This window comes from Siniperca chuatsi, linkage group LG15, assembly GCF_020085105.1.
Source record: "Siniperca chuatsi isolate FFG_IHB_CAS linkage group LG15, ASM2008510v1, whole genome shotgun sequence".
Classification (NCBI taxonomy): Eukaryota; Metazoa; Chordata; class Actinopteri; order Centrarchiformes; family Sinipercidae; genus Siniperca; species Siniperca chuatsi.
Window position 1 is genome coordinate 11,297,037 of NC_058056.1, and position 24,465 is coordinate 11,321,501.

A 24,465-nucleotide genomic window follows, 5' to 3' on the forward strand; every position below is an offset into this window, starting at 1 on the left:
GATAATTGTATGTAGTTTGTCTGTACAAAGTTTGTATGAAACACTCTTGGGTTTAAATCTCTCACTCAGTGTAAATCAATAATATAAATAATCATATAAAGAGTTGGAAAAAGATGATACAGAATATACAGTATGATACTGTCAGAGTGGAATAAGATGCTTTTAGCAACATTAAAGCTACACAAAGCTAAACAAAAGGGGTTGTTAAAATAGTATTGTATGTTGCATTCTTTATAGTAAATGTTGTGCATTGATAGTATGTAATATCCAGAAACAAAAGTATGTTTGATGTAGTAAAAATGTGCACAGAGCTTATTTCTGTTCTTTAACTGACTCCATCCCACCACCACCACCACTATACAAAGCTAATTTATTTGCTAAGGTTTAAAAATCCTGTGTTTGTTTGACACCACATCGCAGGGCCTTGCTCCCTTAGTTGCCATGGAGACACCATTAGGCAGTGGTGCCGCACCGATTTTTGTATTTCTTTGCATAACCCCACGCCAAACTGTGCTGCTTGTCGGGGACTCGCCCGTGCCAACTGCGTGTGTGGGTGGAAAGATGGTTGCATGTGCATGTTTTTGTGACTGAGAACGAGTGGGAGAGAAAAGAAGAAAGCGATCAAAACAAGGTGGGAGGGATTGAGAGAATGAACAAAAGAGGGGGGGGAAAGAATGACAAGGAGAGGAATGAGTGATGGAGACAATGGGAAACACACAGATACATGCTGATCACACACCCGTATACAGTACACACACATCCTCCAGCAGAGATGACTAGAATGCGTACTTGTGAGTGAGCAGGGTGAGTGTGTGGGTGGAGGGATGCCGCAACAGTGCAGCTTATTTTGCCTTCAGTTTGATCCCTGCAACCCTCTCTCAGGGGCTTCTCACTGCATTACTTCAAGCCAATTCACACAGCATGATGCCAAATCCAGATTCACTCTCATTATCATCACACATGAGAGTTTGATAACGACTCTAATGATTTTTAGATCCCTGTAAAGTGTATTAACTTGTTTTCAAGAGAAGAATAGACATATATTGATGTATACTACTCTGCAATATAATTAAAATGGGGCTAATTTAGTCACTTATCAATAGAAAGTTAACTTATTTTCACCTGGTTATACAATACTTCCCAAGAGTCCCTAAAACTTACTGTACATAATTCTTGTGAGCAATTTTTGTGGCTATTTGCGCCTTTTCATTACTGAAACGTTACCAATAGTCCTGCAGCAATTGGCTGAAAGCAGTAGTGACTGAAGAACCTACATATATTAACATGTACAATGCTCACTCAGTGATTTCTGTTATTTGTGCTAATTATGCAAATTTGATTCACCACATTTGCATGTAGCTTTAACATTAGCTAAAGTTGTCAATCTTTCCGAACACAGTGAAATGCTCTGTGATTCTCACTGGTTGCATTGTTGCTTTTGGTCAGCAGATGTCACAAGTGGACACTGTTTAATTCCGATGAAAATAATATAAATGTATTATTAGTGGTGTATTCGAACTGCTGCAGAATAGCTCTAAATTGAATGAGTATTATTTGAGGTTTGTACAGTAGATAACCTTGTGACTATTTGTGTTTCACAAGCTCAACTACATTTTAGTACGACTGGCTAAATCATGTGGTTCAGTCGTGTGGGTTAATGTAGAGACAGAATAACTCAGGTACAAAGACGATAACACACATGATATGAGGGTGATTTTACTGATTATTTTACTATCATTATCATTTGAGCGTTTCTCTCTGCAGGTTTGATCTGTCTTTACCACCAAGGACATACAGGAGTGTGTTTAATTCAAGATGATTTGTAGTTCACGTGTCAACAGCTATTGATGTTCTATATTGTCATTCAAAACAATCCACAAATATGTGCTGAAAACATGGCTTGTACCTGACATCAAGATTTACAGCTCAGTGTTCTACTACCAAGATGTTACAATTCTGCCTTCTAGTCTAGTGCTTCTGAATCATAACTCCATTCATGCACTACTTTCAAGTAAAATGATACAAAATGAACTATGATTGCCCTAAAAGTGTTCTTCTACCTTAACCATTTGTGTTAGCGTCATCCACACTCTGATGACTGTCTGAGGTTTTGGTTAGGCCAGGGGTTCTCCAAAATTCTGCCGTGGCTCTGCATGAGAATTCAGATCTATCACTCTGGGACCTTGGTTTTCAAATATGTAGCAGTCTTTAACATATCTTAGACTCCTGACTCATTATGGATCCTGCTCGGGCTTTACAAGGCACGCATCGCTATCAGAGAGGTTTATGGCGTAGAGTGGATGGAGATGCTGAGATCTGTGACAGATAGTCATGACCTCTGATATGCTGTGGACACACTGTGCTCCCTCAAGGCAAGTAGCCAGGGGAGGTAGGACAAAGGTGACACTGCACGGCCATGGGGAAAATGGAGTCATCCTTGCTAGGTTTTGGGAATTACAGAGATGGAGAGAATGTGGGTGTATGAGCATGGTGGTATTTTGGTCTGTTTTCTTTCTTTAATCGATTGATACAACACAATAGAATATAAACTTTTCATCAAATAGTTAATCCTTTTAATTTAATTTGCTATTAAAAATACACACAACAATACTCTGGACTTGATGTGCTTTACATTTCCGGCAGCAGTAACAGCATTTTTTTTAAAAATGGGAGACAAATTGCATAGAGCGGCAAAAGACAGCGTTTATTCCTACATAAACCAAAGTCAAGCAGCTGGTACAGATCCAGCAGCTTTCATCATACTTATAACTTGCTTGAACTGCTAAATAATCATTGGCAAGGGATCTCAAAGAGACACATAGACTGTGAATTTCTCGGTACATGGATACAGGGGTATTCAGATACTGTGTAACACAATACTGTCATGAACACAGTGACCCTCTAGATCTGGACTGTAACATGGCCGAGAGGCTGAAATGAGGACATTTTCTATCTCTTCTCTCTCTAGAACATTCTTTTTCCTCACAATTTACTCTGTGCTCACTTTCTATTTCTGTCTTATCCACCCACGCCCACAAAGGTACGCACACATTCTCTCATCTGAGTCTTGAGTCTCTCTTTTGCTTGTTTACTCAGTGTATTTTTCTGCAATATAAGCACAAGCAAAGTTTAATATTGCTCTGGACATCTTGAAAGAATCCAGTGTGGATTTACTGCTGTAAAGTCTCTCTGAACGTCTCACTCTCTCTCTGTCTGATTTCTGCACAGAGATGAGTCCATGTACTGCAAGCGTGCAGTTTTGACAGCACCAGAAACCCAATCACACAAACAAACCATCCAGATCCCTACACTGGTATTAATGTATTCTCTCACAAGTCCTGCTGGTGTCTCTCTACCCATGCCTTCCCAAACCCTACATTAAAAACTCTGCCGGTGCATTAGAGACCATCTGAGGACTGTTTGAAGAGCCAGGTTTTGGACTAGCCTATTGCTTGCTAATGAGAACAACGGGTGCTGCGGTCACATCACTTAGCTGAGCCACGATGTGATGCACTGACCTGCTCTAAAAATAGCGAGTGCGTTATATCAGGCAAGACATTATCTGCCCTACTGTGGCGACGTTCAGGGCCAGTATGCATTGACAACATTTTGCTGGAGTCAAAGATGTTTGTGCTTGCATTAGTTTGGCATTATTTTTGTATTTACCCACATTTTTTGAAATCTGTTATAGCTCTGAAAGTAAATACAAAATGCTTGTTGCTTATGCACACTGTATGTGCCGCATATGCACACATTATGCATTAAAAGTGTCAGATTACTACAACAAATAAAGGAGTGTCAGCACTGCTGATTATTATAAAAGTGAGAGACTTATCACTTTGTATGTGGATATAAGAAGAAGAAGTCTTGGAACTGTCAAGGAACTTGTCAGAATAGCATCATTAGATGTGCTGCAAGGCTATACCTCACTTTAAAGAGGTAATTTACTCCAAGACCAATACTACACCAATACTTCAGGGTAGGTTTCTTGGTCCATACCCAACATGGTTGTCATGGGCAGTGTTGATTAGTAACACATTACTTGTGATTACTTTTTCAGTAATGTAAGGCATTTCAATTTGAAATATAGTAATTACATTACAGTTACTAACCCCAGTTACTGAGTCAGGGAATCAACTTGTTCGTTCTGGGAGTTTGCTGATGGGTTGATATCAGTTTGGCTTCTGCGTTCAGTGAAGAGACTGGTCCAGGATGGATTAGCTTGGTGCCGGGGCTGTTGGTGGAGGAAGAGTGTGGAAGTAACTCTAAAGTTGTTTTATTATTACTGGGTTTTGTTCAGAGTTGGAGTGTGTGTGAATCCTGCAGCTTTACTGTGAGTTTGGGACTAGCTGTGGATGGTGAATAAATACCTCCAAACTGTAGGCTGGCTGCTTATTAAACCACAATTCCTTGTGTTAGTTAAATACAAAAGATGTGACTTGTGGGTCTGGAGGACTTGGAGTTGTTTAAAGGCAGCTGGCCATAATGTAATTGTTGAATGTTTTCAATGAGTAATATGTAATTAGTAATTGATTGCAGTATTCAAGTAACTTGCCCAACACTGGTAATGGGGAAGTTTGTGTCAAAGGTTTGCACAAAGCATGTCGAACTGTAGGTCCCACAAGCCCTGCAACACGTTTGTTGCACTGTTCTTTTCCTTTCAAGGGACTAGCAGTCATGTTGTAACGCACAGTCACTGTGCAGGCTGGATAGCCTCAGCTCGCCACACACGCACCAAACTGCTATTTGGTTACAGTTGGTAAATCATAGCTGATGCCTTTGTCACACTCAAAACCGACTTAATGGGAGTCTTTTATGGAGCTTTTCAATCAGGGCCCAAAAGTTATTTGGTGAACTGGAACAAAGATGGGGGCTGCGGGGCCAAATGTTTCCAGTGGATTGCAGGTACTGGCAGGTGCAGCAGAAAGTACAGCAGGTGCGGGCAGTTGTGTTACAAAAAGCAATGGGAGCAGGCTCAAAATAAACCAAGTTTATGTCACTAGGATTATCAAGTGCGTACTTCCTTTCATAGATACTTTGTTGAAGTAGGTCCTCAATACGACCAGAAGTGTCAACTCTAACTTTTAACGCTTAACTGACCAGACTCCAGACCTCAAAGACCTTTAGAGAAGGTTTTTCAGATCAGATAACCAAGAGAATTATTATTGTTGATCATTGTGTCTATGTAGTGACCAAATGCCCTGCCATGAGTTACAGTAGCATAGAAAATATGAGTCACTTCGCTGCCATCTACTTATATTGCTCACCACGTTACGCAGTCAGTCATCACAAGAATGCAATTACACCCACTCCCCCACAGCTCCTATTAATAACCACAGATAAATCATCAATGTGACATGTCCATGACACACTGCCACATTTTAATCAAAAGACTGTGGCATGAGTGTGGCTCCAAACATAATGCGCCCAACAGTTCAGGGAATAACTAAAATGCCATGGACATAAAAAACATTAAATAAATAGTTATGCCGCTTGTAAGAAATGTGCATGGTCGCCTCAACAAGTGTAGTATTGAGCCTTTAAACACAAACCCAATTTTCACATTTACACCTTCTCCATGTGGGCACAGTAGAAATGTGGCACCTTTGCGATGATGTGATGGTGATCTAACACCTTCATCTCCAGGTCCGAGTGTGTTGGGGCAACACACACGTTGCCCCAACACCTTCTCCTCACAGCTGATCTGTAGCAGGTCGAGCCAGAGACCTGCTGACTAGTAAGAGGCAGGGTCATTAGGCCAGGTGGTGCCCCTGCGGTACCCACTGAGAAGCACATGTCTGGCATTACCACCTACAGACAGGACTATAGATTAGCGCACTCAGATCATTAATCATTGTTCCAGTAAAATACAATCAGGGCTTAACCTGCTATCATGCGTACTGTTCGTAGAATCCTTACAGTCTGATATGGAAATGGACAGTAATAGCTAAAATGTAAGAGACGCGGGCTTGTGACTGATTGTTGTTGTAGCATTGAGCAAAATACTTCAGTTGAGTCCTGTGCACTGTACAGCTCTTAGGTGTGAAGGTACTGTTTCTACCTGTTAGAAAGTGAGCCAGGTTAGTGGTGGAGAAAAACACTCAAGAAGCCCCAATTTGTGCTTCTCATGAATTGCCATTACATTCAAGTCACAGAGCTAAGCATCCATTTCTATGAAAAATAAATATCCAGTGATCTTTGAAAAACCCAGAGGGTCGTTTAATAACACTTACCGCTGTTCTGAAGACGTTTCCAGAATCCTCAAAGACTCCTCTAATCATCTGGAAGAAAAAATATTTTGTCCACTGCACGATTGAAAGAGATTTTGAACCCGTTTCCCAAGTTGAGACTCCAATGCCAATATGAAAGTAAACAAAATCATTAGAAGAAGTTCAGGTCTTAAAGTTTGCAGATATACAGTGATGACTATAAGCACTCTATGCCCCAGATCTCCAGCTCCTCTTGAGTGCCAGTGTGGCTGCTGCATGCCACCAGGTGGCTGTTCTTGGAGCCAACTCTCCAGACATGCACTCAGAGAACTGGCTCCACTGGGGACAAATGAGACAGCTCTCAGTGCCATCTAAGAGTTGTGAGACAAAAAGTAAACCACCTCTGTGAATGACAATGGGGATCGCTGTGTCAGCTTTCTGAACTGTTTGTGAGTGATTTCAGGGAACAGATGCACTCTACAGATGGGCACTGGTCTTTTTTCATTAGCAGGCATATGAAGCGAGCTCTCAATGTGTCCACCGGGCTTTTAGAAAGCTTGCATTCATGATATCATTCAGGCTGGCAACTAGAGCATTTAGGGCCTGCCACATCGTGTCTGTAATACTCAGACATTGTTTTGGAACCTATATTAAACCATTTCAAATGATAATGTTCCCCACTACATACTAGAGAATTACCATGAAGACTTTGAGAGTTCAAGTACCTATATGGGTAGTTATCTCACTGGGCATCACTCCTGCTTTTCTTAATGAATTGAATGGAGACAAGATTGAATTTCATTACGCTGTGCCAGTCTGAATAATTTGGGCTTCTGTGAGGTTGGGATCCCATCACCAGGATGCCCTTTTACATTGTTGATCTGTTCCTCAGGCCTAAGTAGCTGCTATTACCAGAGGGTATTAAAGAAAGTGCATTAATGCAGGACCATCGTGACCATCATATATTACATTTTTCATACTTGCCACTGTCCTACAGTGTGTCTTGTGTGTTAACGTGAGTGATCTGGGAATAATTTAAAAGCACACACCATCATCCCCGCCTCTCTCTGCGCAATGGATTCCCATGCATGTATTATTTACACTTACAAAAAACCCGTTTTTATTATTCAAGTGTAAGCCGCCTTGTCCAACGCATTGGTAAACACTATTCAATTCTTATAAAAGAAACATCTTTGATCCCCATGACTACACACACACAGACACACACACACACACACACACACACACAATGTTCCATCATTCGTGCCATTGCTGTTGTGGCTCCTGCCAGGCTTATTAGGTCCAGGGCCTTTAAACCATTACAGCATTGATTGGAATCATTTTGTTGCAGGGGCGGCAGATGCTGATCGACAAGCAAACTCCCAGGCATGTTCCACATATGGGAGTTGATGTGCTTGCCATTAATTAAATCACCCTGGGCCAGGGACTGCCAGTGGATGATGGCTTTTATTTAAGGAGCATAAATCACCAGCATTGTGGGAAAAATGCAAATGAAGCCTAAGTGAAGTGCGCTTGTCCCCTGAGTGTTCTTTGATTGGATGGAGTTATTCTGTACAGCTCTGTCACTATGATTTAGACTTCCTGTCTCTATGCTGCAGTCATCCATAGAACAATATTCACATGTCTGTATTTTATGACTCAAACCAGCTCTTTTGTTTAATCCCATGCAGATTCACACATCAGTCCTGTAAATCAAGGTTTTGCACTCAAACGCTGATGTTAATGTCATGTAACTAAACTCCATTACAAATAAAGTTAGTTATTTGCCATTGCCCTAGCCAGTTGTCTGAAGTTACTATTCTGTCCCATGGTCGCTCTGTAAATTAGATGATAGACTCATGTATCACTGCATGTTTTTGGCCTTAACCAGCCAAGTCGTGACTCAGCTTTTATCATTGGGAGATCAAGGCTGGTCCTGACACAGACAGACCGCTCCCATAAGTTCCAGCTGTTTATTCTTACCAGGCCATCAATCTCTTTCTGCTGTCTCCCAAGGGACGACTGACTAATGGAGATGAGACTTAACGTTTTTGGTCTCTTTCTCCCAGTGAAATTGATGTCTGAGCCACTAAACGTGAACCCAAAAGCGAACCATCTGTGAAACGCTGATGCAAATCCATTTTTTTTTTTTACCAGATTCTCCACCTGTTATTGAGGGTCCTAAATCGTGTAACAAGAAACTAAGTATGTGAGTCAACCGGTGCTCTGTTTTTCTCTCTAATTCTCTCATGTTTCAAGCACGAAAAGGAAAATGTTTCTGACACTTTCATCTGTATCTATCTTTTCATGTGCTCATTTTTAATCCTCTCATCATTTACACCACCACTCGAATGTAGCCCTCCCTAGTAACCATAACTCAAAACCTGGCCTCAGCTTCTCTTTTATATGACTACATTTAAAAACAAAGTAATACTATAAATGTTTTTTTTCTAGTTACATAGTGTAGTGTCACATCAATATCCTTTTCATGTTTAAAAAACACTGATACTAGCAAGCAGTCAGCTGGACTGTTTATAGATACACTATGCATTTTGAAATGATAATATTGCAAATAGGATGTGCATTTTGCTTCCTTAAGATTATGTGATGAATCAAATACTACTGACATTTATTGTTAATCTTACATTACAGTATACTGTATACATGAATTCATAGTGCATGCACCTTTGGCTTAGATGTGGGGCTTCAACTAATGTAATCGATAAATCAGTTGCTTTTGTTTATTAATGGATTAATCGTTTAATCAATAAAATGGTCAGAAAATGCCCATCACAATTTCCCAGAGCCCAAAGTAACATCTTCAAATTGCAATTTTCTTCCGACCAGCAGTTCAAAATCCAAGATATTCCATTTTTATGTCATTTACAATGATATAAAACAGAGAAAAGCAACAAAACCTTACATTTGAGAAACTGGAGATGATGGTTTTTTTCTTGATAAAATGCCTTAAACACTTTGCACTTCCAATAAATAATAATAAATGATTAATTGATTATCAAAATTGTTGACAATTTTCTGATTGATTAATCAACTATTTGTTTCAAGCACTACTTAGATGCCTGTAATTTTAGCCAGCCGTTGCAAACATAAGTTGAGTAACCACCTGACTGATGGGTCAAGCAACAGGTAGGTCAGTCAACTGCTGGTTAAACCCATCAGCCCCCTCGTTGCTTCACTGACTCACTTGCTTTCATTTGCCACTGTCCAAAAAGTTTCACTTTCGCTCAAATATAGGAAGTGCTCCTCTGCGTTTTAAAAATAAGGCACAATTCTTTTTTTAAACCAGCTTCTCTCCAATCACCCTGCGGCCGCTCCCCGTTGACTTGAAAGTGAAAACATGGCAGTGGCATTTTAAAATAAAGCAGAATAGTGTGAACACACCCTCAGGTGGTTGCAGCTGCCAGCCTGTCCACACGAAGAAGCTGGAGCAGGCCAGTTGTATTAGATGTATTAATACAATAGTGTTTGTTGCATGGCAGGAACACCTTTTTTTTAATTTACAGGGGTAAATTCTTGCAAGAGTGATACAGTTTGAGCAACTCTTTGTGTCATGATACTCCAGTGCCAGAGCATCACATTCCATTTAAAATACAATCGCCTACTCTTTCTGATTCCAATTCAAGTATATCATGTGGCAAAGCCTGATTATGACATGCCTGTGCTTTATTTGAGGGCTTTACTCACCACAGGTTGTCAGCAGTTCTCAGCCTCTGTGGAGTGGAGAGTGCAGAGTCCCCTAAAACCTGAGCTGGCCCCATCCAGAGCCAGCTACCACTTAGTCATGGCTACTTAAAGGCATCTCTGATGGACTCCTATGCTGTCGGCCTGCTAGTTAGAGCTTGCTAACCCGGGCACTCTGAATACAAGGTCAGGGCTAATATACTCCAGAAGTCATTTCAGAGTGCTCTCAGTCTATTAAGGAGTAGAGCTAAAACAATGGACTGTCACTAGAGGTTGTGTCGGCCACATGTACCAAGTGTTTAAGAATAAATGTTTACATGCTTGCACATACTAACTTATACATCTACCTTAATATTTGGGTGGACACATGCTAAAATAGGCCAGTATATGTGTGTATCCAGAGTGTGTTAGTGCTGGTGTTATGGTGTGGGTGGCAGTTCTCTGGGAATCCACACCTTGTTGCACACCACTACCCATCTATCCACAGGGCCTACTGATCAATGCTTAGAGAACATCTGAGGGAACACAGGGATTGTTTTTTAGAGCAGACTCCGCATCAGCGTGACATTCCCACATTTATCACTCACCTACCACTCCTCCGGATGAGCCCACTCTTTGTTCAAATCAAAGAGATTAAACCAAAGAAATGGCCACTGTGGTAGTTCAGGTGTTATCACTTCCTGGTTTATTTTGTAGTATTCTCCTTAACCTTGTGTGTCTTGTGTTTTTACTTCCTGTCTGTGTTTTCCCTCCAGTTTTGATTATTGGTCCTCCCTTGATTGTTTGCACCTGTGTCTCGTTGTCTCACCTCCCCTAGGGTATTTAGTCTGGGTCTTTTCTTTGTTCAGTGTTGGATCATTGTTGTACTCATGGTGTTGTTCCTGCCAAGCATTCGCTGTAAGTTGTGTTGGATTCTTTGTTCTCCTGTGGACCTTGTTTGGATTTTTGGATCTTGCCTGCTCCCTTCTGTACTGTTTTTCCACCTTGGACTCACTCCCCTGTTTTCACCTCTGCCTGTACTTGCCTGCATACCACCCCACAATAAACACGGTAGTCATCCGGCTGCTTTTCCCTCAGACTGCTTCCTCGTCATCTGCTTTTGGGTCCACATACCTCTATATAGCACCCCTTACGACAGCCGCGTGAATAAATTAATGATTTTAATCTCTGCAGTTCTCGCGCCATCAGAGTAGGAATAAATAACACACTCTGATAGATGGCCAGTGCTATGAAGTCATAAAGAGGACATAAAAGAGGCCATCAATGTAATATTCATCACATTTGCAAATACAGTTCTGCTACGACTCCATGACTCATAAGCGTATCTATTGAGGATGACCTCGCATCATGTAATATTCATCTTTCTGTCAGAGATAAACCCTTCCCCATGCTTCAACCCCCTGACTTCAAGCATAATCAGCAGATCCTAAAGAGGGCCATGGGTTGAATAGTGAGTAAAGAATGTTAGCATCCTCCCTCCATGCGCGTCTTCCTCTCTGGAATAGAAGTGGGCCACATTTAATCAGTCTTGGTGGACATGGCGGATTAGCTTTACGCTTATGCATCTGCTCTAAGTAAGAGAATGTGAGGGAAAATACTTTGCACACAGGAAGGAGACTCCGCAAAGACCTCGTTTGCCTCCTCCTTACCCATCGTCATGGCAACGGGATATCTGCAAATATGGGAGTGCTACAGTGTGTGTGTCTGTATTCACATAACTGCATTGGCTTTTTGTGTATGTGTATGATAAAGGCCCGCGTGAAAGAAAGTCTCCAAAGACTTGTGTTTTCAGGCTGGGGATTGTCTTCTGTGTTTTTTTTATCAGTTGTGAGTCCCTACAATCCTTCTGTTTCTCTCTCTTCTCTCTTTCAGTCTCTCACTTCTTTTGTGTCACTTTCTGTGACATATAGGCACTCTCTCTTGTTTGTTTTTTTTCTCTCTTCTCACATGTCATCCCTCATTTCTCAGGCCTGCTACAGTCTTCTCGTTCCACGGCTTTGATAGTGCTGCCTTTCCTGTAACAAACGACACTGCAGAGCAAAAACGAGCTGTATTGTGGTTGCTAGGCTACAGAGGGACAAGGAGCATCTCTGAAGGATTCCTCCATTATGAATTTTCACATTATGTGGCCTTTAGCATTAAGGAGCTTTTAAAGTCATCACATTGTGATACGTATTTAGAAAACAACTCTTCTGCTACATGCAGTACTGCTGTACCCGGTATTCCCCACCTGCCTCCGGTTTCAAAGCAGATGCAGATGAACGGGGCCAAACCCGTGTCAGCTTTCTTGTAGCCCTTTGGCTTTTGCACCTGCAGTATCTATTGGGTATATCCTGTGGAAAACGGTAGTTATATTGTCTTTCCATCAAGCTGCTGGGACACAGATTCAGGCTCAGCTGACAGCGAGGGACAGGTGGAGGGAGGTGGTTACAAGCAGTGGGACGATAGCAGGTCAGTGGATCTAACATCATGCTGTAGGGAAAGCAATGTGGAACAATGTGATAGTGTTTACATTCATTCACCAGGTGTCAGTGCGTGGAAACACATCCTTAAATCCTGTGTGTGGGTGTGAGGCTTCCTGATTCCAACCTATCAGAGGTACTTCCTTATTTCCTCTTCCACACCTGCCTGAGGTCATTGGCAAATTAGTGTTGATCTTGTGCACCTTACGTATATATTGTTTGTGCTTCATTTGATGTTATATCTACTGAAGACCGTAATGTCATGCTTTTTTACTTTGAATACATTTTCCATTTTTGGCCTTGAGAGAGACCTTTCCTTTTTTTCACATCAGCTGTTGTTGTTTTTTTTGGGCAGCACCTTTACCAAATGTTGCGTGTCTTGGTTCAGTCATGTGTTTGGCTCCCAGCCAACAGTTTGCATTTTATCAGTATTTTTTAGACATTTTGTGGTGAGTCAAGTTGACAGATGTTGATATTTTATTTAACCCTATATGTCAAAAGTGACCTCAGTGGATACAACGAGGGAGACAAAAAAACATGAAGAAAGATAGAAGACAAAAAACACTAGAAACAATGTACTCAACAAATAGGACCAAAGTGAAATAGCATCTTAAAAATAGAACCATGTTGCCAGAGATTGATATTGGATAAACAAACCATGGTAAAGGTATGGTTTAGATTAGGCAATTAAACACTTAGGTTAGGGAAAGATTCTAGTTGTGATGAAAAAAAAAACATTTATGGTTGGATTATGACAGGATGTGAACTCTCTCTGGGATTTGGCCCATCTACCACCCAGATCCACACCCTTACTTTCCACCTCACTACATAACGGTCACACAATTTCCTTTATTGCCAGGTAATGTTGCCATTAGACGTTAATCGTAAGTTACAACATCGGACAATATGACAGTAATTCCTAGCGATTCTGAGCTGTGGAAAGTCTATCAAACTGAGCTGAAGGTTTTTGTATCTCCAGAAGAATATGTTAAATGTCTGTTGGACTTTTGACAACATTTACATTTAAGAACAACTTTTTAAGCAATCTTCAGATTCCTCTGGAAAGATACTATTAGTTTTGTAAGAAGTACTCATAATATAGAGTTTTTTATTATTATTTTGCTTGTCTGCAGGCACTTGGTTTGGATTAAGAATTTGCTGTAAGCAAAGCCACCCCGGCTATTCCCCAGGATGCATTTACTAGTTAACAAAGAGACAGAAGGGCCCGGCACAGATCCAATATGGCCGCCCAGTGACATGGCTGACCAGGTGTTAGACACATCGTACGCTGCCTCTGGGCCTGCTTCGTCTGCTTTCTCCTCACAGCCCATTAGGCCCATTCCAGGAGATGGAGCATAATGCAATACCCTGGACAGTACTCAAAAACTACACCCGCACATATACACACAAACACATGCGCTACTGCATCTGTACCATGTACCATTCCTAGGCGTAGCAGTCTACTCCAAAGGCAGCAGGTGTGTAGCTGCTGTAATCTGCTGTGTGGAGATGCCTGGTGCCAATCTTTCATCATTACACAGACACCCAATCACGTAGAACAATGTTGTGACATTATGGTGACATAGAGAGAGAGAGACACAGGGAGTTTGGAGGGGGGAGAGGGTGAGGAGGGTGTTTCCAGCTATGCCAAGTTATCGGTTACATCTGCATCCAACACATGGAGAGTTTGGCTGTTTGAAGTTTCTTTTGATATGGTGGAATTGGCGAGTCGGTGAATGCATGAGTGTGTGAGTAGTGTGTGCGTGTTTTGGATGTGTGTGTGTGTGTGTGTGTGTGTGTGTGTGTGTGTGTTGTTGTGTCGGGATGACTCACAACTCATCTGCACAGATTTCAGCCTTTGTAAGTGTTGTGTGAGAGAGAAATAAACAGAAATCGAATGGCGTGTCTTTACCTCGGATGTCTCCACTGTGTGAAGTTTTAAAATGTGAGTTGTGTTTGTCTGTAATGACAGCATATGGTGTTTAAAGAGGAGTACCACACACACACACACACAAACACTTTGATATCAGATGCTGCTGAGAGTGCTGATAGCCAGAAGATTTTTTTTTAAAGAGTGAATAGTCAGGCGGGGTGATTTATCAGTGAATACTCTGTCGCTCCCACTCTCTTCGTCTCTCCATCTCTCTCCCTCCCTGCCTCCCTTCGTCCGTCCCTCTGTCCCCTCCATGTCCCTCAGTGTAAAATATGAGCACAGCAGCCCTATAAATCTGGATGGGAGATAATGAGAGTTGGTCCCCTCAGTCCAGTGGGCCACCAGCCAGGCTCGGTGCCAATGACATCATCCTTAGGGAGAGCGAGTAGATTGATGAGTGTGGTGACACTGTGCCATTGCTTCTGAATCAGACACACAATCATACATACATGTATAGCCCCTTTCTCAAGTCCTGGCACATGAGAAATTGTGTGTGGGTGTGTGTGTGTGTGTGTGTGTCTGGTGTTGGTGGCAGGTGGTGTGGAAGGACAGGTGTGGCTTAAAGGATGTATATTTATGTGATAAGAGTAGATATGGTCTTAGACTGTTCTAGCTTAGTGAAGTAAACAGTGAATAATGATTTCCTTTCTTTAGTGTCTACATATCTTCTGAGTCATCCCCACAATATCATCACATTAAAGTGAAACTATGTAACTTTTGACAGAATAACAAATAACACATTCTTCCTCGGACAAATGAAAAGCTGAATTTATAAGCAATAAAATAACTTTGTTCCATTTTCCTGTTATAACCTCTCTTGTTCTGGTATGACGAGTAGCTTATGGTTGCTAGTGTTAGCTAATCTTAGCACTGAGTCAGTTTACTGACTTTACAATTGTTCTCTACTTTTGCTACTGTTACACTACATTTTAACATTTACCATTATCCCCTAATTGTTAATTGTGGCCGCTGTTCATGAAAAAAAGTTACATAGCTTTAAATTAATATATATCAGTATGGAGGTATTTGGTCAAATATATTGTGAATAAGGTTGGGTAGCATTTGCATTGTTTATGCTAGTGTTGATATGATACCTGAGTTTGTGTATCAATGGCAAATCATTGTTGTTGTTTTTTTAATTACCTGGAGAAATATGAAAATATTTTTCATAAGTCCCCATTTTTCATTTAACAAATAAAGCCTAAGCTCCAAAATGTTACATGTTATCTAAACACAAGAAGATGTAGAAGAATTTATAATTTAAGATTAATAAATTATAAAAGTGAATCAGCAACTATGTGATCAAAGAATAAGTAAACAACATTACGAATCTGACCAGACAATTGATGCCAGCTTTTAGTACTTGACAGTACTTGACACTAGTGGCATGGCTATGCAATGTGAGTTTGGTGATCCCCTGACTTTTCCTCCAGTGCCACCAGCAAGTTGATATTTTTGTTTTTTAGTGACAAGTCTTGATAGCTATTCAGTGGATTGCCATGACATTTTGTACAAACATTCATAACCTCCTCAGGATGAATTGTAATAACTTTAGTGATGCCCTGGCATTTCCTTTAGTGCCACCATTAGGTTAAAATTTCAATTTGTCCAATACTTTGGTTTACGATTTACTACCTGCAAAACTAATGACATGCCCATCAGCCTCAGCTGTACCTTGTGTTTAATGCAAATTAACAAATGTTAGCATGCTAACACGCTATACTACAATGGTGAACTTGGTAAACATTGCACCTGCTTAACATCGGTATGTTAATATTGTCATTGTGTGAGCATGTTAGCGTGCTTACGTGAGCACTGCGGTGCCTAAGTACAGCCTATCAGAGCCGCTAGCTGTAGACTCTTAGTCTTGTTGATACTCACCACTATGGTCACATTTTGGTCAGTAAAATTATGACACACAGCCCTAATTGTGGTATTTGATTTTGTCAGCATCACCCAGATGAATGTTTTTTGCAGTACACACTTGGGTGTTCTGCAAAAAACATTCATCTCAATGAGTCAGTTTTGTGTAGTGTTGGGCCTGAAAATCTGATTTGTCTATAACAGTTGACAAATTCTGCCTGTGCTGTGAGATGAGTTTCCAATTCAAACCAAATTACTTACTTCAATCAAGTCTCATTTTTTTGATGCAAATGGGGCGGTTTGCATTACTTTGCCTTGTTCCATAATTGAAAATTAGTGAAACAAGGAAAACTCCATTGGACACAAATAGTCATATTTTCCCAGAGTTTTAAGGGACAAAAAAAGACAGGCCTGCACACAAACACACACACACACACACACATTGCACTTCCCTGTCTGTGTTTTTCCCCCTTCCCACTTTGTCCTTTCCGTGTGTCTTGTTTGTTTTGTATCTACAAAACTAAAATGTCTGAATGAATAAGAATAATAGACAGTAGCCCCAGTACCACTGTCACTGACCTTGCTGATTACTTTCATGCTTGACAGACTCTCTTTTCGGCTTCTTCGTCCGGTGTTATTGAGCACAATGCCGTACACATGTTCGAGTCAATGAGCTGCAATTGAGCCTGACAATGATTACATTTATTGATTCATAACAATAACAGTTATGAGACATCAGCCTCTGATTCCCCTTTGGACAATTCATTATATTTATAGTTAAAAGCAAGTCTTAATGATTTTTGTCTGTGGAAGTGAGATTTGTAGGAAAGAGTGCCTTTCATGAATATAGGGATTTTAAAATGATGAGTCACTGAAACACATAAACAGTGGCTGTGTAGGTTTGGCACCAATTCAGCCTTATTTCAGTCAATTCAGGAAGTTGACTTTCTTGGATATTTACATTCCAGTGGCATTTTGTTATACTGTAGAAAACAGTTCTTATATTGATTAGATAATACAGTACATGCTGAATCACTGCACTGCAGTTGCAGGTGTGTAGTGACAATATTTCACTGTGAAATTAATTCTAATGCTTTATGTTCTAATAATTCCATGGATCAATTTTATATCTGTTTTAAAATGTTTCTTTTTAGCTTTAAAGCTTTAGCTTTTTTAAAACATGTTTTTCCCCCCCTTCTTCTACCATCTGTTATTGTAAAACTCTTATCTCTGTCCGCTTCTCTATATTTTGTGTCATAAAGTGACACAATTCTTGTCAAAGTTTTACCTAGTGGCAATGTTATATGCATTGAAAGATGTGTGTAGATGCCTGAAACGTTCTCTGAGTTTTATGTTAAAATGCTACACGTACTACTACTTTTTAGTGGGTTAATATAAATGTGAATTGACTGAAGCCCAAAGATGACTGCCAGGTGCCAAGTCTGTCATAGAACCTAATACACAGATGTGCAGTGTATCACACTCAGTTTAGTATGATTTACACTTCTAGGAACTCTCTGATTATAAGTGAAAGGCTTTAAACCTGTTTGAACCTGCAAGTAACTTTAATTATATGACCTCAAGCCTACTTTAAATCCTGTCACATCTCCGTCACAATCTGATATCAGCTGACCTTGGATGCACTGTGGACAGTTATAAATAACTGACTTAGATCATGTGAAAGAATGTGTTTAGTTTACAAAGAATGTGGATTGTTCTGCATTCTTTGCAAACTAAACACATAGAGGCAGACCAAGATTGTCACTTCTGATCTGAGCAAGAGTTAAGAGGAAACGATGATGAGTGAAAGGGAGGATGGAGTGAGCAAAGTGGACGTGCATATGTAGGGGAGGAGAAGTGAGGGACGTGTCATTGATGTCTGTCTACCCTAACACCCCCCCATCTACGGGGCCGAGCACTCCTGATAGATGCTCCAGTAAGACATAGGGCTGCTGGGGCGTGAAGGAGGCCATCAATATCCTCTCTGCACAAGTCCCTCTGTCTACTTCTGTCTATACAACTCTCTCTTTCTCTTTTGCCCTCCATCCTTTTTCATCTGTCCAACCTCACTTGTCCTTCTCTTTTACACACATCCACCTCTCTTCTCCGTCTATCATCCACACAGTTTAGCAGCAGATCACTTAAATACATTCTCCTACTTATATGTTCAATCCTCTCCTCCTCCCTAAAATATTTATCTCCCTCTTCCTCTCGACTCCCCTTGCCTCCCAGGAGGTAAGAGAAACCACCTATAAATCTGACCAAGGGCCCTTGGGGTTGATGGAAAAACGATGGGAGGTTTTACCTCCTCCTCTTTTTTACCGACCTTTTCTTCCCTTCGTACACCCAAACCATCCCATCGCCTCTTATCGTCACAGTCAGGTGGGACTAACATGGGAAACAAACTGCTAAACAAAATGTTGCTTCACATGTATAAACACCCACAGTGGGAACACAGTGTGTCCACCCACACACTGTACCACAGCACACAGCATGCATGCATGCACACATGCACAGCTGCAGACACAAACAGTGAGTGCATGCATGTATGTCCATATATGTATGTAGTGTATATGCAGTTTCATATCCATCTACTTCCCTTTACATACTAGATATAGATGCATAGTAGAAAGCAAATATAAATGATTTAACTCACTGCATAATTGGTGCTATTTTGAGTGATTCCATACCCATTCAAACATTTAAAAAAAAAAGCTGAATAAGGTATGTTCAGATATGCACTTACTTACAAATGAAAACCAGCTTTAAATTTTAAAGAGTAACTTCAACCCCCCGAAGACCTCCAGTGGTTTTCACCTTGCTGCAGTGATGTAGAAGTGTACTCCAGGGTGTCTCACTACACCGTGACATCACTGGTGCATGTGGTTAGAGGTGCAAAAGAGCACAGATATTTAATTGAAACTTTCAATCAGAGAGGGCAATGAAACACTGCTTTTCAGCTGGGTGTTAAGTTACTCTTTAATGTTATTAAAGCCTGTTCATTATAAACATTATCAGTTCATTAGGTTAGATCAGTAAGATCATTAGATCCTTTGAAGGGGATGGATTCCAATAGCCATTTCCGTTTTAAATCGGGTTCCGTGTTCATAAAATACCCATATTTGCTAAATATTGAAGTAATCAAATCTCCGATTAAAATGACAAATGCTGTTGGCGGTAGATAATATCAGCTGTAGATAATTACTGTTTAAATTACCCAAAGGACAAAGTGTAACTTTTGGCTGTTGTCTGGTTAATGTGCTCTCTGTACTCAGCCAAAGATTGTTTGTTAGACAAAGAAGCATCACTGAGCAACAGAGTGGAGATGCTTCTCTTTCATGTCAAGTCATGTCAATATTTTAAGCTTGTCAACTATATAGAGCTGAAACAGGAACTCGAGTATTTAGAGCAAGTAGCTTGTGAAAGATAAGATGTGTAAAAGTCAGTGTGTCAGATAAATTGAATCAACTTTTTACATTTCATGGTGTTCATTTTATTTTCAAGTATATAGCCAACAAAAGCCAATAAAACATGATTATAGATCAGTATAGATTTCAGTTAAGAGATTTTTACCTCTGTACTATAAAATCTAAATTCAATTAGCGGATTCGATACACCATGCACAGACCTTGGAGCTTACACAACATGAAGACCCCCACTAAACATTCCATTCAGAGTAAATTATGCCAGTTTATTATTACCTGTGTGTGTTCTGCCTACTGTACCATGATCAAATGATGAAAGCACTAGCATGGATGTGAAGGAGGGGTGAGATTGGCTTCCTTATCGCAGGGGAGAGTTACTTTAGTCCCGCAGCAGACCCTGGTCCCCAGTCTCCATCACCTAACCATCTGGAGATCCGTACAGCAGCTATGACTGCCACAAGGGAAAATAATATTAACTCATAAACATACACACCCAGACTTTACTTACTGTAAGTGTCTTTTGTAGAGAAATCCTTAGCAGCTGGAATAAGAGAGCATGTGTTATGAATCTCTCATTGCAGTCAGATGTGCTTGCCTCAAGCATCAGCGGCTGCCACACATGTATACACACACACACACACACACACAGATTTCCTGAATAGACAGGGGATGCGTCTTGACATGTGATGGCTTTTTACTCACAGCAGAAAGACAGTGTTTGTCTGTAACGGAAGGTCGTGCTGAGATCCCTGTACTCGCGTCACACCGAACCGCCCACTGCTTCTTCTACGCACAGTCACAGGAGCAGACTAAAAGCTTTTTTTTAACCATTTGTTCTGATGCACCTTGTTTTGGAGCTCAAACACCAGTAAAGCTGTTTGTAGTGTTCTCACAGTGTCTTCAACCAGAAACACCGATAGCTGGCTTGATTTCAAACACTTGCTGTTTGATGTCAGATGCCTGCTGTTTCCCTTCTAAGGAGGGAATATTATGAATATTTTTGACAATGAGCTCCTTGTAATTGCACTATATTGAGACTCCCTGTCTGGTCTGGTTTAAAGTGCTTTTTGTAGTTCTCTGATTTATAATTTGCTTTTAATATATTTCTACTGCTTTGAGTGATTCTGAGTTTTGGTGTGTGAAGGACAGTTTTGCCCCATGGTAAACTATGAATTTGAATGAATGAACAATCATGACCTCAAATTAACGTTCAGTATCATGTTTTTCATCATGATGTAATAATGTAATCTACCAACATAAAGAGCTGGATATATGTAGTACATGTATGAAGTACACATTATGAAATATTTTACCGTGACTATATGATGTCACTGAGATAGTAAATGTCTTTCCTGCTTGTAAACACATCGCTTTTTCCGATTCAAGTGCTCAGTATAATGTTAAATTTAAAAAATTGTTTGCCATTTTGGGAAATGTGCTTACGTTTTTCTTTCCAAGAGTTTGATGAGAAGATCAGAACAACTCTCATGTCTGTTCAGTAAATATGAAGCTGGAGCAAGGAGGCGGCTAGCTTATCTTAGCTTAGCATAAAGACAGGAAAGAGGGGAAACAGTTAGCCTGCCTTTCCCCCTGCCTTTCTCAAGAAAAAAATCCACCTACCAGCACCTTTAAAAGCTTACAAATTATACACGTTATAGCTCTATTGAGATATCTCTTTGATAATCCATATAAAAACCAAGATCTTGTGGTTTTATGGACAACCAGTGCAGACTCCAGGTATAACGTGTTATTTATTGAGCTTTCAAGGTACTGGTTTTACTGTTGGACAGAGCCAGGCTACCTGTTTCCTTCAGCTTCCAGTCTTTAGGCTAAGGTAAGCTAACCAGCTGCTGGTTGTAGCTTCATATGGACAGACAGGAGTGTGGTATCAATCTTCTCATCTAACTCTTGGCAAGAAAGAGACAAAAAGTATTCTCCAAAATATCAAATGAATCCTTAAAGCCACAGACCCTAGTGATTCATAAATATTGATCCCATCAAGTATTACCATTGTTGTGCACATTCCTATTTACAACCAAGCTTGTCCATGTGCAATGCGTAATGTGTGTGTATGCAGCATACCCTGTGAATGTGTGTGACAATGCAGTGTAATTAGCCCCTGAAGAGGCAAGCAGGGCTTATTCTGCCAGGCTGATGAGTTCTTCTCCAGCCCTGCGCTCAGCACCGCGTCTCCTCTGAGAAGTGCTAGATCAGCTCCAGGGGGAGGCTGCATATACGCAGGAGGCCCCACTAAAGATGGATTGTGCCAGTCAAGGGGAAGGTAAACTGAAATTGGTGATCGTCCACATAGATGAGGCTAGAAGCTCAGGGCGTGGGAGTGTGTTGTTCTTGTGCTTTGTTCGAGTATAATTGTGTGCGTCAGGTTATCTTTGTGTGGTCATGCTTGCAAGTACACAATCGTGTTAGTTCATCTGTGTCAGTGCACATCTGTGTGAGCTGTACATTACTTGTGTACTTCCCTTTATTGACTACCTATTGACCCGGCCCCAATAAACAAGTCTTTATTTGACTTGTGTCTCACAGTCTGTGTGCTGCCCAACTCAGAGCAAACAGAGCTTATGGGCCATTCCTCGCAGTAAATCCCAAGTCATTGAGAAATGCACCAACTTCCTGAATAAAGTTTTTATGCCCTCACACCTGTGGTATCACGGCGAACAATTTTCATGCCCCATCTCACCTTGCTTTATATAACCTTGTGTCAGAAACGCAGCATTCTTGTGAAAAAGCCAAGAACAGTCTTAGCACTAGCTAATTAGCACCTGTATTTCTCACATATCGTATGAACTGGGGAAAGAAAGAGAATGTGAGAGAAAAAGTGAGGGTAAAAGAGAGATCAGCCGACGGGAAGGGTGTAAGCAAGCTGTGCTGATATGGAAATGAAGGCTTTAATTATGGATGAATACATTATCAGATCAAGGCTAAGGATTTGCTCTCCGTGTATGTTGTGTTTGGAGATGGGCTGATAACAGGGGACACCACAGACCCCTGTGAATATCTGTGTGTTAGATTACTCACAACCAAGGTCAGCGCTCAGTTTTGCTCTACTTTTGAAGAATGCTAATTGAGACTAGCATACTGAAATAGACTAACATTTGATTTTAAATCATCTTTGTATCTTTGGATTTAAATTTTATTGCATAGATTTTTTTGCGCTTGGCTTGATGTAAATACAACAATTAATTCTGTCATTTCCTGCGTCTTTTTTTTCTGTACCTCCCATCTGTTTTCTCCTTATATGAGATTATTGTGCAGTTCAGGCAGTTGCTTGGAAACCTTTTCAGTATCTTAGGTAACATAAATACAGAAACCGCACCATTTGGCTTTGATTTCACCTCCAAACAAGGCCATGTAGGATGAATCCCTTGTTATTGTTTGCTCTTAGGATGTACAGTTACTTTTCATTCCCAGCATGATATTTGGATTGTTACCTTTTTTATATTTCAACTCTTTCTTTTAAAAAATAATGTGTGATAAAAAGCAATAATCAAAGTTAAAAAGTAAATTAACACCCCCTGAAAATCTAACATCTCACCTTGCTGCAGTGATGTACGCCAGGACTCCGTGACATCACTGTTGGGTGTGGTTACAGGTGCAATAAAGCACACCTCTGACCACACCCAGCAGAGTTACTGATGGGGGTGGTCAGTAATGCGTGTGAAAATTTTAACCAGACAGGGCAGTAAATGCTGCTTTTCAGCCAGTGTTAATTTTGGCAGCTATTTTAGATATAGTCTTAGTCTTTAAACGAAAATGCTTATTAGTTTTAGTCACATTTTACACATTTTACAAAGGCCTCCCTGGCCTTAGAGCTAAGAAATCATACACAAACATGTTTCACTCACAAGATTTGAAGCTGGCGAACGTGAGCTAGCACATTAACCCAGCCAACGTTAGCCTGGAAGCCCGACTCGTTCATTCATTTATTTTGAGAAAAAATGGCTTCCAGCCAGGCTAAGCCAAATTTGCCACAAGTTGACATAGCTGACTGCCCAGTAACATTGACTTAACCTTAGCAAATGTATATTCTTAGTTAACATAAGGACTTACAGTTAGCGACTTCCTGTGTCTCTTCAGGTTGCTTGTATTCTTCCAACCTAATTTGTAGCCACAGGGCGTCTCTCCGTCTCCAGTTACAACAGTGCATTGTGTTTTCCTTTCTGCCGAATTATAAATAAAGTGTGTTTTCTTTTATTCCGATGTTGTTGGGATTAACTCGCTGTCGGTTTGGGACAGCATCTGCACCACCTGTCAATCAATGACAGGGATGCATTGTTTATATTTTGACAGACAGACGCATAATTGGCGGAAAATATCAGGCATTTTGTGAATGTCCGATAGCCCACCATTTTAGTCTCGCCAACGATAACAAAACATACATTTCGTCATAGTTTTTATTATCAAAGATCTATTTTTAGCTCGTCAACATCTCATCTTCGTCATGGAAAAAAGGTTGTTGACGAACATTTTTCATCATAGTTTTTGGTAACGAAATTAACACTTGTTAAGCCTTGTTTTAAGTTAAGGTTAGAAAAACAAATATCCTGGGTCAATCATTTGGTCCAGACTGAAATATCTCGACAACTATTAAATGGATTGTCATGAAATTTGTTCAACATTCGTGTTGCCCTCAGGATGAACTTTAACTTTGATGATCATCAGGTCAAATTTATACTTTGCATTATGGACAAATACCTGCAAAACTAATGACATTCCCATCAGCCTCAGCTGTACTTTGTGTTTAGTGGTAATTACCAAATGTTAACATGCTAATGCGCTAAACTAAGATGGGGAACATGATAAACATTATACCTACTAAACATCAGCATTTTAGCATTGTCATTATGAGCATA

The 24,465-nt window shown here is 40.5% G+C and overlaps 1 protein-coding gene across 8 annotated transcripts in view; it reads left to right on the forward strand.

Moving 5' to 3' along the window:
• The window catches only part of dlgap2a (discs, large (Drosophila) homolog-associated protein 2a), a 164,545-nt gene that overhangs the window by 56,565 nt on the left and 83,515 nt on the right, over positions 1-24,465 (forward strand). Inside the window, exon 1 of one of the 8 annotated variants that reach the window (XM_044166679.1) lies at positions 8,378-8,414. The exons of 6 other annotated variants lie outside the window; for them this stretch is intronic. The gene's annotated coding sequence lies outside the window, so the exon portion shown is untranslated. Of the gene's footprint in view, positions 1-8,377; positions 8,415-12,392; positions 12,510-24,465 lie in introns of those variants that run through there. One more of the 8 variants, XM_044166677.1, reaches the window with a different exon arrangement.